Source organism: Myodes glareolus, chromosome 6, assembly GCF_982192425.1.
Source record: "Myodes glareolus chromosome 6, mMyoGla1.1, whole genome shotgun sequence".
Taxonomy (NCBI): domain Eukaryota; kingdom Metazoa; phylum Chordata; class Mammalia; order Rodentia; family Cricetidae; genus Myodes; species Myodes glareolus.
Genome location: NC_142031.1, coordinates 452,501 through 464,372, shown reverse-complemented (window position 1 = coordinate 464,372; position 11,872 = coordinate 452,501). Strand labels below are relative to the sequence as shown.

The window sequence follows — 11,872 nt, the reverse complement described above, 5'->3', positions numbered from 1 at the left end:
GAGGTGGGAAGTGTGGAAGTCCTGTGTATCTCTCCAAAGGTGGCCGGCTCAGCAGCAATCCGTGAAACTCCATTTGCAGAAGCCGACAGCAGCACTGGAGCGGAACGCCTGTAAGCCCTGAAGAAAACAGACGGCACAGACATTCAAGCCATCTTTCCTGCTTCTCAAATGTTCATGCATCAAGACAGCATAACGTTATAAACACCAGATCAGACAGCCATCATTAACCAGAGAACTGTGGAGGCTGATGAGATGGCTCACAGATTAAGAGCACTGGTGTCTCCTCCAGAGGACCACCAGTTGCTGGGTTTAATTCTCAGCAACTACAAGGAGGCTCATTCGTATCTAACTTCAGTTTCATGGGATCGGACACCCTCTTCTAGCCTCTGTAGGAGCATGAAACCCATGTGGTGCATATATACATATACAGAAAAAACATATACATAACTAAATCTAAATGTATATATCTCTGTTTGGAATCTCCTTGTGGGGGGGCACCATTCCAGACTCTGATCCTGAGAAAATCTGCTATTTGTGACTCCTTCCCTAGAGATGGCCAGGACCACACCTACCGGCTATCTAAGACCAGGCCAATAGATCTCTCTTATGTGCTCTTGTGTTCTCTTTACTGCCTGACTGAGACTCACCCAGGGGTGCTCTTCTTTGTATTGCTCTGTTTATTAAATCTGGACTTATTAATTAGGTTTGATTTGGCTTATTGCATCAGTGGCAGAGGAACCCAGCAACCGGGGATTCAATACTTACCACCCTCTCTATATGATATAGACACACATTTCTCTCTATATAGATATATAAAGTTGTTACTGAGACTGATAATGGCTTACCACATAACATGACTCTTGCACAAGCATGAGGACTTGAGTTCAGATTCTTCAGCATCCTGGTAAAAACTAGGACCTGTGATGAATGTGAGGATCTGCAAACCCTGTGCTGAGGGAAGGATGTAGGGGGCAATAGACAGAATCTGGGAGACTGCTGGCCAGCCAGTCTACCCAAAGTAGAGAGTACCAGGTTTGCAATAAAGCTTAGGTGGAGAAGTAATGTTGACAGTGCAGTAGTATCACATGACTTTAATTCCATCACCGCAGAGGAAGAAACAGGCTGATCTTAATGAATTTGAGGCAGCCTGGTCTACATAGAGTCTAAGGCCAGCTAAGGCTACGCAATGAAAATCAAAATATTTTCATTTTGAACCAGGGCCAATGTGTTCAATCGGTTCCCCTGAAGACACAGAGATCACAATTCCCTGTGTCATCGTGTATCTATGTCTCTATACATGGTGGAATGGCACAATGAAGGTAAGTTACTGTCTGCTTAGGAGGGCTGATAAAAAGACTCTGAACCTGGCAGGGCAGACAGCGACTCTGAACTTCAGGACCCTCAGGGTCTTTTCTGACTCTGAAGTAGTAACACTCCTTTTCCTCACAACTCTCCTTCCCAGCTGCACCTCAAAACCAGTAACTGCCATCTGATTGATTATCTGAACCAACAGATAATATATCCTTTTGTTTGTTTGTTTTTTCAAGGCAGGGTTTTTCTGTAGCTTTGGAGACTTTTTGGAAATCACTCTGTAGACCAGAATGGCCTCCAACTCATGGTGTTCCACCTCCTTCTGCTTCCTGAATGCTGGTATTAAAGGCATACACCACCACCACCCTGGTAATATATCCATTTTTATCATTGTCTAGATTTACAGAGTTACTTTGTGGAAAATCAGAAAAATCAAGACTAGCCTGCATGTCACTAGCCTATTCATTGAACCACTCCCCAACACAGTTTTATTTTATTTTTAAGATTTATTTATTATATATATAGTCTGCCTCTGAAGTGGGCACCAATCTCATTAGGGATGGTTGTGAACCATTATGTGGTTGCTGAGAATTAAACTCAGGACCTCTGGAGTTACTTTGGGTGTTTGCCTAGCATACAAGAGGCTCTAGGTTCTATTCCCAGAACTTTATTAACCTGAAAAACACCTAGAATCCCAACAGTGAGGAGTTGTAATCTAAAGATCATGCATTCAAGGCCAGCCTGGGCTACCTGAGACCATCTCTCAAAAATAAAACTTTCAGAGCTAGATATGAAAAAAAAAAGCCTGTGACCTACATCCCACCTCTTGTGAGGTGCAAAGAGACAGATTTCCAGTTCCTAGTCATCCTGAGTTACAGAGAGTTCATGATCTAATGAGATTTCATCCCAAATAAAACTCATAAGTCTTTAAGAGCTAGCTCTGGGGACTGGAGAGATGGCTCAGCGGTTAAAAGCATTGACTGCTCTTCCAGAGGACCCAGGTTCGATTCCCAGCACACACATGGCAGCTTACAACTGTCTGTAAACTCCAGTTCCAGGGTATCTGACACCTGCACACAGACATGCATTCAGGCAACACACCAGTGAACATAAAATAAAAATAAATTATTTAAAAAAAGTAGTTCTGTAGATCAGATTAACCTCTAACTCACATCCTGGGATTAAAGCCTATGCCACAGCCACCAGCTACCAGCACATTTTATTCCATAATTGGAAAGTGAAGACAGAAAGACAGTTCAAAGTTATTCTGTGTTACATTTGATCTCTAGGCCAATATATTCAATATTGCTATCCTGTCTCCAAAAGCTAAGAGGAATTTTAAAGGACATTTAAAGTTTTGATCTCCATGCTGAGGAGAGTCAGACCAGTGAATTTCTTCAGCCTTGAATCTAACATGGAATATAGAACCAGACTATTTTAAAAAGCAAAGAAACAAGTTTTCTATGTTCACTCATCAAAGCTTGAGTCAAGACACTGACGTCTACCAACAGGAATCCCAGAGACTGAAGCACATGGTTTACCGAGTGAAACCTCGTCTCTAAACCACCCAAACCGAAGAACTCTTAGATATGAATCAGAGCATGGTAGATCATGCAGGTCATCCTAGCGCTCAGGAGGCTGAGGCAGGAGGACCTTGATTCCCATCCAGCGCAGCTACCTGGCCAGGTCTAGGAGAGTCTGTGCAGCACAGTGAGGCCCTGTTTAAATCCCACAACTAAACCAAAGAAACACAGAGGACAGTGGAGAAGAACGCCGACCTGGTTTTTCAAGCCCAATGTCTTCTGTCCATGAAGAGACAAATTCCAGGATGCCCTGTGCTGTCTTGTGCCTAAAATGTCTCTGAACCAGTTGGGCTGTCCTGATGGGGGTGAAGGACTTACCTGATCTGGACACTGGTGACAGACTCCAGAGCTCTGGGTGTCCTCTCTGACTCCAGTGAGACTTTTATGATTGGATGATTTTGCTTCACCCATTTAATCTTATATGGAACTTCTTTCTCAATACACCCTGAACCAAAGCTCCACGGGGGGAGGAGGGGAAAGAAACAAAGAAATTCTGACCCTAGAATGAATATCAGGAATCCATGCATGAATTTACTTCACAACACTGAGTCCATTTACTTTCTAAAATTCATTAATTTATTTGCTTATTTATGCACTTGGTTTATAATTTACATCTGTGATGGAGTCTTTGTAAATAATCTTGTTTTGGGCTCTCAACAATCTTCCTGCTTCATCCTTCTTTCAGTTGACTGAATTTTGTGCATACGTTCTCCACATTGTTCTGAGTATGAGTCAGTTAAGGGTTTATCTGTGCCTGATAATAGACAAAAAATAAGAAAATGAGCTGACATTATTATTGTCATACCTGTGAGTGTGCTCTGGAGCTCGGGGCTGAGCTCCTTTCTCTTTCAGTCATTTGCTGGCGCGTCTCTGAGGTGGAAGACCGGAGAAGGAAGAGTTCAAAGTCATCTTCCCCGGAAGCTTGAGGACAGCCTGAGCTAACGGAAATCATTTGTTTTTTCAAATTTAAATAAAAATAAGCCAAAAAGACAGTGACTCTCAGGGAGAAGCTGCTCTTAGTTACCCTGTGGGTAGTGGTGTTAGATAGAGGATCAGACCGCAAACTGGATGGAGAGGAGGAAACTGAGACTGGGTGGTCAACAGGGAGTGAGGGACCACACCTTTAATCCCAGCACTCAGGAGGCAGAAGCAGAAGGGTCCTTGAGTCTTGAGGCACAGCTCCCCCAATGTAGAAATAAGTAAATAAAAATAGATAAATAAATGTAAAAACTATGTGGGAGCTTTGCAGAATGGTGGCACAAGTTTGTGACAGCACTGAGGGGACTGAAGAAGACTGCCATAATTTGGAGTCCAGCCTAAACTACAGAATGAAACTTTATCACATCTAATCAATGAATAAAAGTGGGAGCTCAATACAGAGAGCATCTTCACATCCAGTCAGGAACTCCATGATGTTGTCAGTGTAGAGCATCCTGCCATGGCAGGTGAGATCCTCAACCTCCAGACCACTCCCCCAGCACTCACCCAGTGCTCACATACACAGTAATGAATGGAATAAAATAAGTTTTTCTTTCTTTCTTTCTTTCTTTCTTTCTTTCTTTCTTTCTTTCTTTCTTCCTTTTTCCTTCCTTCCTTCCTTCCTTCCTTCCTTCCTTCCCTCCCTCCCTCCCTCCCTCCCTCCCTCCCTCCCTCCCTCCCTCTCTTCCTCCCCTCTCTCTCTCTCTCTCTCTCTCTCTCTCTCTCTCTCTCTCTCTTTCTTTTTCCAAGACAGGGTCTCTCTGTGTAACAGCTCTGGATATCCTGGATTGCTTAACAGACCAGGCTGGTTTCAAACTCATACAGATCCACCTGCCTCTGCCTCTAGAGTGTTGGTATAAGGGTGTGCACCACCACTTCCCTGCTGAAGGGCTCTGGATATATTATTTGACATTTGCTATAATTATGTTAAGTTACATCAACACTGACAGAGTCCGCTAAGAGGCATAAAGACTTGCTGTGAGCTCTAGACATTCCTTTACAACATATTTCCAATTATTAAAAACGCACCGTTGTTCAGTTGATAACCAGTAGATACATCTAAAATTCACTCCAGCACCTAAGGTGCAGGAAGAATTGCAGAAAATAGGGTGTAAAGACTGTGAGAGCCAGAGGATCAGGAAGTTAATTGTGAGACTGTATCTACTACAAATGACAAAAGTTACATCATTAAAGTCTCACAAACATGGCTACCTAAAGATGAGCTGAGCAAGAATAATAGACATGCCAAAGTAGCCATAGGAATAACTGGAAGGCCTCAACCCTATACAAAGCCCTAAGGAATACTGAGAATGGAGTGTCAGCCTATCTAAGGCAAGGGCACACCAATTGCTTATTCAGTACAAAACAGTCAGCCCTGAAAACATACATATGACTAGTATACTGGCAGAGCAGGTTATACTTCAGAATAAATATGTATATACATTTACATATATGCATGTAACAGCAATTAATAAAAAAAGAGGCCATGAATTTGAAATAGAGCAAGGAGGGGACTATGGGAGGTTTAGATGGACACTGATGTCCACACAAGGCAGCACTTCTTTCATTGTGAAGCACAGTGGTTTTGTTACTGTTATTCACAAAGAGATGAGTGAGTAACCTGAGGCTGGTCCTAGGAGGGACAGAGGAAGGTCAATGAGGCCTAGGTGAGTCTCCTGGCCTGAGGCCTCAGTGGGAGACAGACAGATTTGCCATGCAGAGATAGCTGGGGTATAGAATTTATTTAGTGGGTTATAGAGGGGCAAGGTAAGGGGGGAAGCAGGGGAAGGGGAGAAGGGGGGAGAAGAGAAAGAGGCAGAAGCTGCCTCTCCAGAAGGAAAGGAGAGGAGAGGAAGGAGGGAGGGAGGAGAGGGAGAGGGAGAGAGAGAGAGGGAGAGGGAGGGAGAGAGAGAGAGAGAGGGAGAGAGAGAGAGAGAGAGAGAGAGAGAGAGAGAGAGAGAGAGAGAGAGATCCCCTTGCTTGAGTGGAAGGGGAGGAAGTTGAGAGTGGGTGGAGCTTGTCTTTTAAAGGGACAGAGTACTCAGGTGACAGACCAGGCTAGCAGATTACAACAATTACACCTGTATTATAAGAGTTCTTAATTTTTCATTTTTAAAATATTTAGTTTCATATTATGTGTGTGGGTGTTTGTCCCCATGTATGCCTGAGCACCCCATGTGTGCAGTGCCAGAAGAGCCTAGAACACAGTGTCAGGTACCCCTGAAGCTGAGTGGAATTACAGATGTTTGTGAGTCACCACGTGAGTGCTGATACTGAACTCTGGTACTCAGTGAAAGCAGCCAGTGCTTGTAACCAGGCAGTCTTCTCTCCAGAGCTCCCCTTTTTCTGATCTGAGCATGTGCGTGCTGTTTCCTAGGATGATCTCAAGCTCACTGTGGTGCCCTCAGTACCTTCTACTTCTGATCCTGCTGCTTAGGGGCTGTGTGCTGGGATTTCACCCTCACCCCCAGTTCATTACACAGTGCTTTTTGCTGCAGACCAGACCCAGGGCTTTCTGAATGCTAGGCAAGTAGTCCAACAAGGGAGCCACACATAGTCTTAAATTATTATTTGGTTTGCTTTATTAGGCCAGAATTCATGTATTCAGGCTGTAGTCCAAATCCTTATGCAGCTGAAGCTGGTCTGGGACTCCTGATTCTCCTTCCTTTAGCTTCCAAATGCTGCTGTTACAGGTGTTGGCCACCACAACCAACCCCCAATTTATCTTATTCAAGGATAGAGACCTGGAAAAACCAGATGAACCTGTTATCACTACATTTTCCAAGCTTTTCCAATTTGATGGTATTCATTTTAAATAAGAAAACCTGGGAGCTGGAGAGATGGATCACTCAATAGTTAAGGGCACTAATTGCTCTTAATGAGGACCCAAGTTCAGTTCTTAACACTGAGGTTGAGCACTGGTGCCACATCCACGGCTGTCACGCCGGTGTAGCAGAAATGCTGACTGGACAGGCTGTTGCTGTAGGATCGGGGCCTGCGCTCCACGGAGCTGTGCCCCAGGCTGTCCCTTGGCAATCAGCTGTGGTCATGATGCCACCTGAGTCGCCACTTGCACTGACTCGACCTCGCTGCCCTTGGCGCCGATATGGCTGTCTTTTCCTTGTCTTTCTGTTCTTTGTGATTCTTGCATCTTACCAACAGATCAGACTATTCCAGGAAGTTGCAGATACAAACAAGACTGCTGAGGACATTTTGAGCTCTGCCCCACCATTCATTAAAGCCTTTAAGGAAGTAGCCAGTTCTGGGAATTGGGGGTCATCGTTAGGATAATTCCTTGATGATGTGGAGCAAAAGGAGTTACTCTTACTAGGAGAAACCTTAGAAGTCTTCTGCAGGAAAACAGTTGCAGCAGTCCCCACTAGGTATTTGCCTGGGGAATACGTGCAGTATTGCAAACAGGAAGCCTATGAAGGCTTTCTTGTGGGCAGAAAAAGACCTAGGCTGATAACAACATCTGAGCCTGAGAATCAGGAAGGGAGGAGAGTTGAGGTCAATGGTGTGAGACGAATTTCAGAGAAGTTTGAGATCATGTCTTTGAAATTTCCTAGCAGAATGTTTTCCCAGGAAGATAGTGGCCTGCCCCTCTCCCACCCAGGATATTCTGAGCACAAGGTCACTTAGTTCAACCCAGCCAGCCACCTGGTACAGGCTGATAAAGATAGCCTAACTCAAGAAGAGTGGCCTCTCAAAAAACAAGAAAAAAAGGGGCTTACTTAACAAAATGTGAGGGAGCAAAAGTCCTTGTACCCATGCCAAAGCATCTTCAAAGATTCTCTTTGTAAACTGTTTTATGCTGTTCTTTTCTATTTTATGATCTGATGATGTATGCCTTTGCCAAGTTCTTTGATTGTAAAAGAATATAAACCTTGCGCTGATTGAAGTAAAGTTGCAGCAGCATATTCAACCACATTGAATGTGTCTGTCTGTCATTTCCTCGCCGATTCCTGAATTCTCCTGAGCCTTCGCCCTTGTTCTCCCTCGGTCTGTAGTCTTCACGAGAGGCGGTCCGTGGCACACTGGCAAGTCCCTGCAAATCTGTCTCTAGGCAGATCTTACATCCCTTCTGGCCTCTGCTGGTACCTACACTCATGCACACACCTTTACATTCAGATACACACATGTACATAGTTTAAAATGCTTCTAAAAAATAAAAAAAAACCCAGCAGTTTTTACTCTTGATTTTCTTTTTAAAAATCTTAATTTTTTATTTTGTTTTGGAGTTTTAGTGTTTTCATTTCATATCTCTGGGGCTGAAATTACATACAGTTGTGAGCGGCCACATGAATTCTGAGAACTGCATGGGGATCCTTTGGGAGAATAATCAGTGTTCACAACAACTGAAAATCTGTAGCACTCAATAATGACTTAGCTCTTTATTTTCTCTTTCTTTCTTTCAGATGTGGGCACATTGTGTAGATCTGAATTTTTATGGAATTAATAGTTTAGTCAGGAGCATGTTGTGACTGCTTAGAAGTGTGAAGTGGGAGAATTTCTGGAGCCCAGCTACATGAGATTCTGATGCCAAGGGATATGATGATTTCACATTTCTACTTACATGGTGCTGAGGAGAGTACCAAGAGCTTCTGGTGTGCTAGGCAGAAGCTTTTCCTCCAGGCCTGGCAGTGCACACCTTTAATCACATGATGCAGCAGGCACAGTAGTTCTCTACTGTAGAGATCTCACAGTAGATCTCTAGGTGTACAAGGTTAGTTCATTTACATAATGAGTTCCTGGATGGCCTGGGTATATGAACTGTCCCTGTCTCTCAAAACTAAATAAATTAATGAACAAACAACCCCCAACATACAAAACAGACAAACAAAGCAGAACTTCCACTCCTCAGAGAGAATCACAGAACTCACATTTACAGCTTAGCATCCTTCACTCTGAAACACAGACTGAACTGTCTTCCCATGTTTGTGGACAGAGGTAAAGGTTCCTTCAGACATTGCTGCATGCCCCATGGGCAGTGCTGCACTCCGGGAAGTGTAAGGAGCCGCCAGGATGTCGCCTTGGCGAGATAGTGCCAGCAGTCCTACAGCCTGGAGGTATACAAATCCTTTGATGTTGCCGCACAGGCCAGTGTGCTTGGAGCCTTGTTTTGCATTTCAGAGACTTGGTTTCCTGACCTGTCCTGTGGCCTTGAGCCCTAGCAGAATGGCATCAACCAATCAGCATTCGAGCCTCTCACCCTAGAAAAGCGGCTGTCTTTGGGTTTTTCGCTCTCTCTCTAAGCTCTCTCTAATCTTTCTCTTGTCCCTGCGCTCTCTCTTCCTCTCTCCCTTGCTCTCCCTTTCTCTGTCTTTTCTCTCTCTTCCCTTCCCCCAATTTTCCTCAACCGAGTGCTCCGAATAAAGACGTGATAGGGAAGGAATCTCGTTTTCGTGGCCGTTCATTCCTGCTGGTCAGGAAGCGCGCCGCAACTGGTGCCTGAAAGCCCGGGAAAAAAGCCGAAATCAGACACCGGATACAGAGAGCCGAGAGTTTCAGAACCCTACGCGTGGAGCGGTGAGTGACGTCAGTTATATCCTCCAGAAAGGGGAGGAAAAAGAATGGAAAAAGTATAGGCCTAAAAAGAAAAGAAAATAGAAAGAATCAAAGAAAAGGTATCTGAAAGAAGGTACTAAGAGTAACGGGGAAGAAAAACCTCTCAAGTTCAGTGCAGGTGGAGCTTGAGAAAAAGCGAGGTTTACGGTCGGGAGATCCGTGGCTTCCGTCCCAACTCGCTGATAGAGACTGGGGGCAGCAGTCTCATAGGGAGGCGGGCTTGATCATGTTTGAGGACTGCCTTCCCTGTTCTTAAAGAGCCACAGAGCTTTTGGAGGTGATTTTCGCCTAATTTTGATAAGAGAGCTCAGTCTCTGGCTCTCACGTACAGAAAACTTTAATTTTGATTGAGAAAGACAGGCGCGGTGGCCTATGAGTGGTGATGCCTGATTAGGGACAGGGAAGTAGCCAGGCGCGGTGGCGCACGCCTGTAATCCCAGCTACTCGGGAGAGAGACGCAGAACTGCACCGGAGAGTGCTAACTCGTCCGGGAGGCGTGGCCTTGCTAACCAGATGCTGGCGGGGGTTTGCTGGAGTCCGCAGAGGCGTTTACGATGTGTCCCGGCCTTTGGCGGGGCTGCGGCTTTCGGAGGACTTTTTCAGCACCTGAGCAAACTTGCCCTGACTGAGGCGGAAGCTGCCGGGTGAGCAGCGGCTCTGCTAAAGGCCGAGAGGGGCCAAACTCTGAGCCGCGTTTCCATAGCAACATGGGTGGGCACATTCAGGGTGCACGGATCGCCACTATGGGCCGTCGCTGCCACCGCCGCCATCCCCAATGCCACCGCCGCCATCACAGCCACGACTGCCAAAAATTCACAGTCAGATAAAAACATTTATCCCCCAAAAATTTACATCGTCCCTTCTTCAGCAGGAAGCAGCCAGATCGACTGTCGACGCCCATTTTCCCTCAAAGACTTCAGGCAGGACTGGTTGTAATTATCATAATAAAAGCACACTCAAGGTTTAAAAACAACAAACAGGAAGTACCGTATTCTTTTAAAGCAAAGAGCAGCTGCTACAGTAGACCTAGAGGTTTTTTCCATCTGAATGGGGGGCTGGAGAGATGGCTTAGTGGTTAAGAGCATTGTCTGCTCTTCCAAAGGTCCTGAGTTCAATTCCCAGTGACCACATGGTAGCTCACAACTATTTGGTTTTAGACAAAAGAGGGGGACTACAACTTCCCCCTGAGAAAGGATTTCTCTTGCATTCTCTACACTTAATTTTTTAATTCAAAATATTGCTGGTAAAACAGCAGCAGACAGACATGCTCTTCTAAGGCCTGCTTTAATGGCACAGGCAAACAAGATTTGCTCTTTGGAACAGAGACATGCAGGTCTCTAAGTTCAAAACCAGCCTACTTACCGTACTGATTGTGCTGAATTTTTACACTGAGTTTTTAGTACTCTTAAATGTTAATTTGGGAGGAGAGTTTTGTTTATGTTTTTTTCGAGAAATGCTGACATACATCTGGATGCCAGCGAGACTGACAAGAGAAATAAAGAAGAAAGATGACCCAGTGGATGCTGAGTGTCCTGCTGTGGAAGATTCATGCGGAGACAGCAGAGATGACCCTCTGGGCAGTGTCAAGAGCAGCTGTTTCACGTTATCACCTTGAGCAGCACCCTGTGCAACCTCTTATCTCTTAACAATTTTCTGACTGACTCTATTCTGCCTTTTCTCCTTCCTTAGGATTGGGTGGGAACAGAGATATTCCTGGCATGCTGTGTCTAGGTGGAAGTGCTGTATGTCTCTGATTGTGTGTGCCACCTGCTAGCCCAAGTGAGGAGGGACAAGGTCTTTGTGGCACAGGCCTTGGCAGCCTTGGAATGTGTATCCTCACTCCAAGTTTGGCTCTCAGCCCTAAAGAGCTCATAGGCAATTAGCCATGCATAACCTTTGCACCCTCTAGGGACCAGATAGTCCCACGGCACAGAGGAAGGTATGCATAGGCGGAGGGTGTGCAGACACAGCCCTAGCACTCCCAGGGAAGTAGTTGTCCCATAGCACGGGAAGGGTGTGTCTTGCTTTTCTTTTCTTTAATCGGTCCACACATCATGAGGTGGGGACCAGTTTGGAAAATAGTTTTGCCTTATTGCTCTTAAAACAATAGAAAGGAGGAGCTGTAGGGAGCCGCCAGGATGTCGCCTTGGCGAGATAGTGCCAGCAGTCCTACAGCCTGGAGGTATACAAATCCTTTGATGTTGCCGCACAGGCCAGTGTGCTTGGAGCCTTGTTTTGCATTTCAGAGACTTGGTTTCCTGACCTGTCCTGTGGCCTTGAGCCCTAGCAGAATGGCATCAACCAATCAGCATTCGAGCCTCTCACCCTAGAAAAGCGGCTGTCTTTGGGTTTTTCGCTCTCTCTCTAAGCTCTCTCTAATCTTTCTCTCGTCCCTGCGCTCTCTCTTCCTCTCTCCCTTGCTCTCCCTTTCT

General features: G+C 45.3%; 1 pseudogene; it reads left to right on the top strand.

The window, feature by feature from the left end:
• The first annotated feature begins 1,313 nt into the window (after positions 1–1,313).
• LOC125389454 (oogenesin-1-like) overlaps positions 1,314–11,872 on the top strand; it is an 18,245-nt pseudogene continuing 7,686 nt past the window's right edge.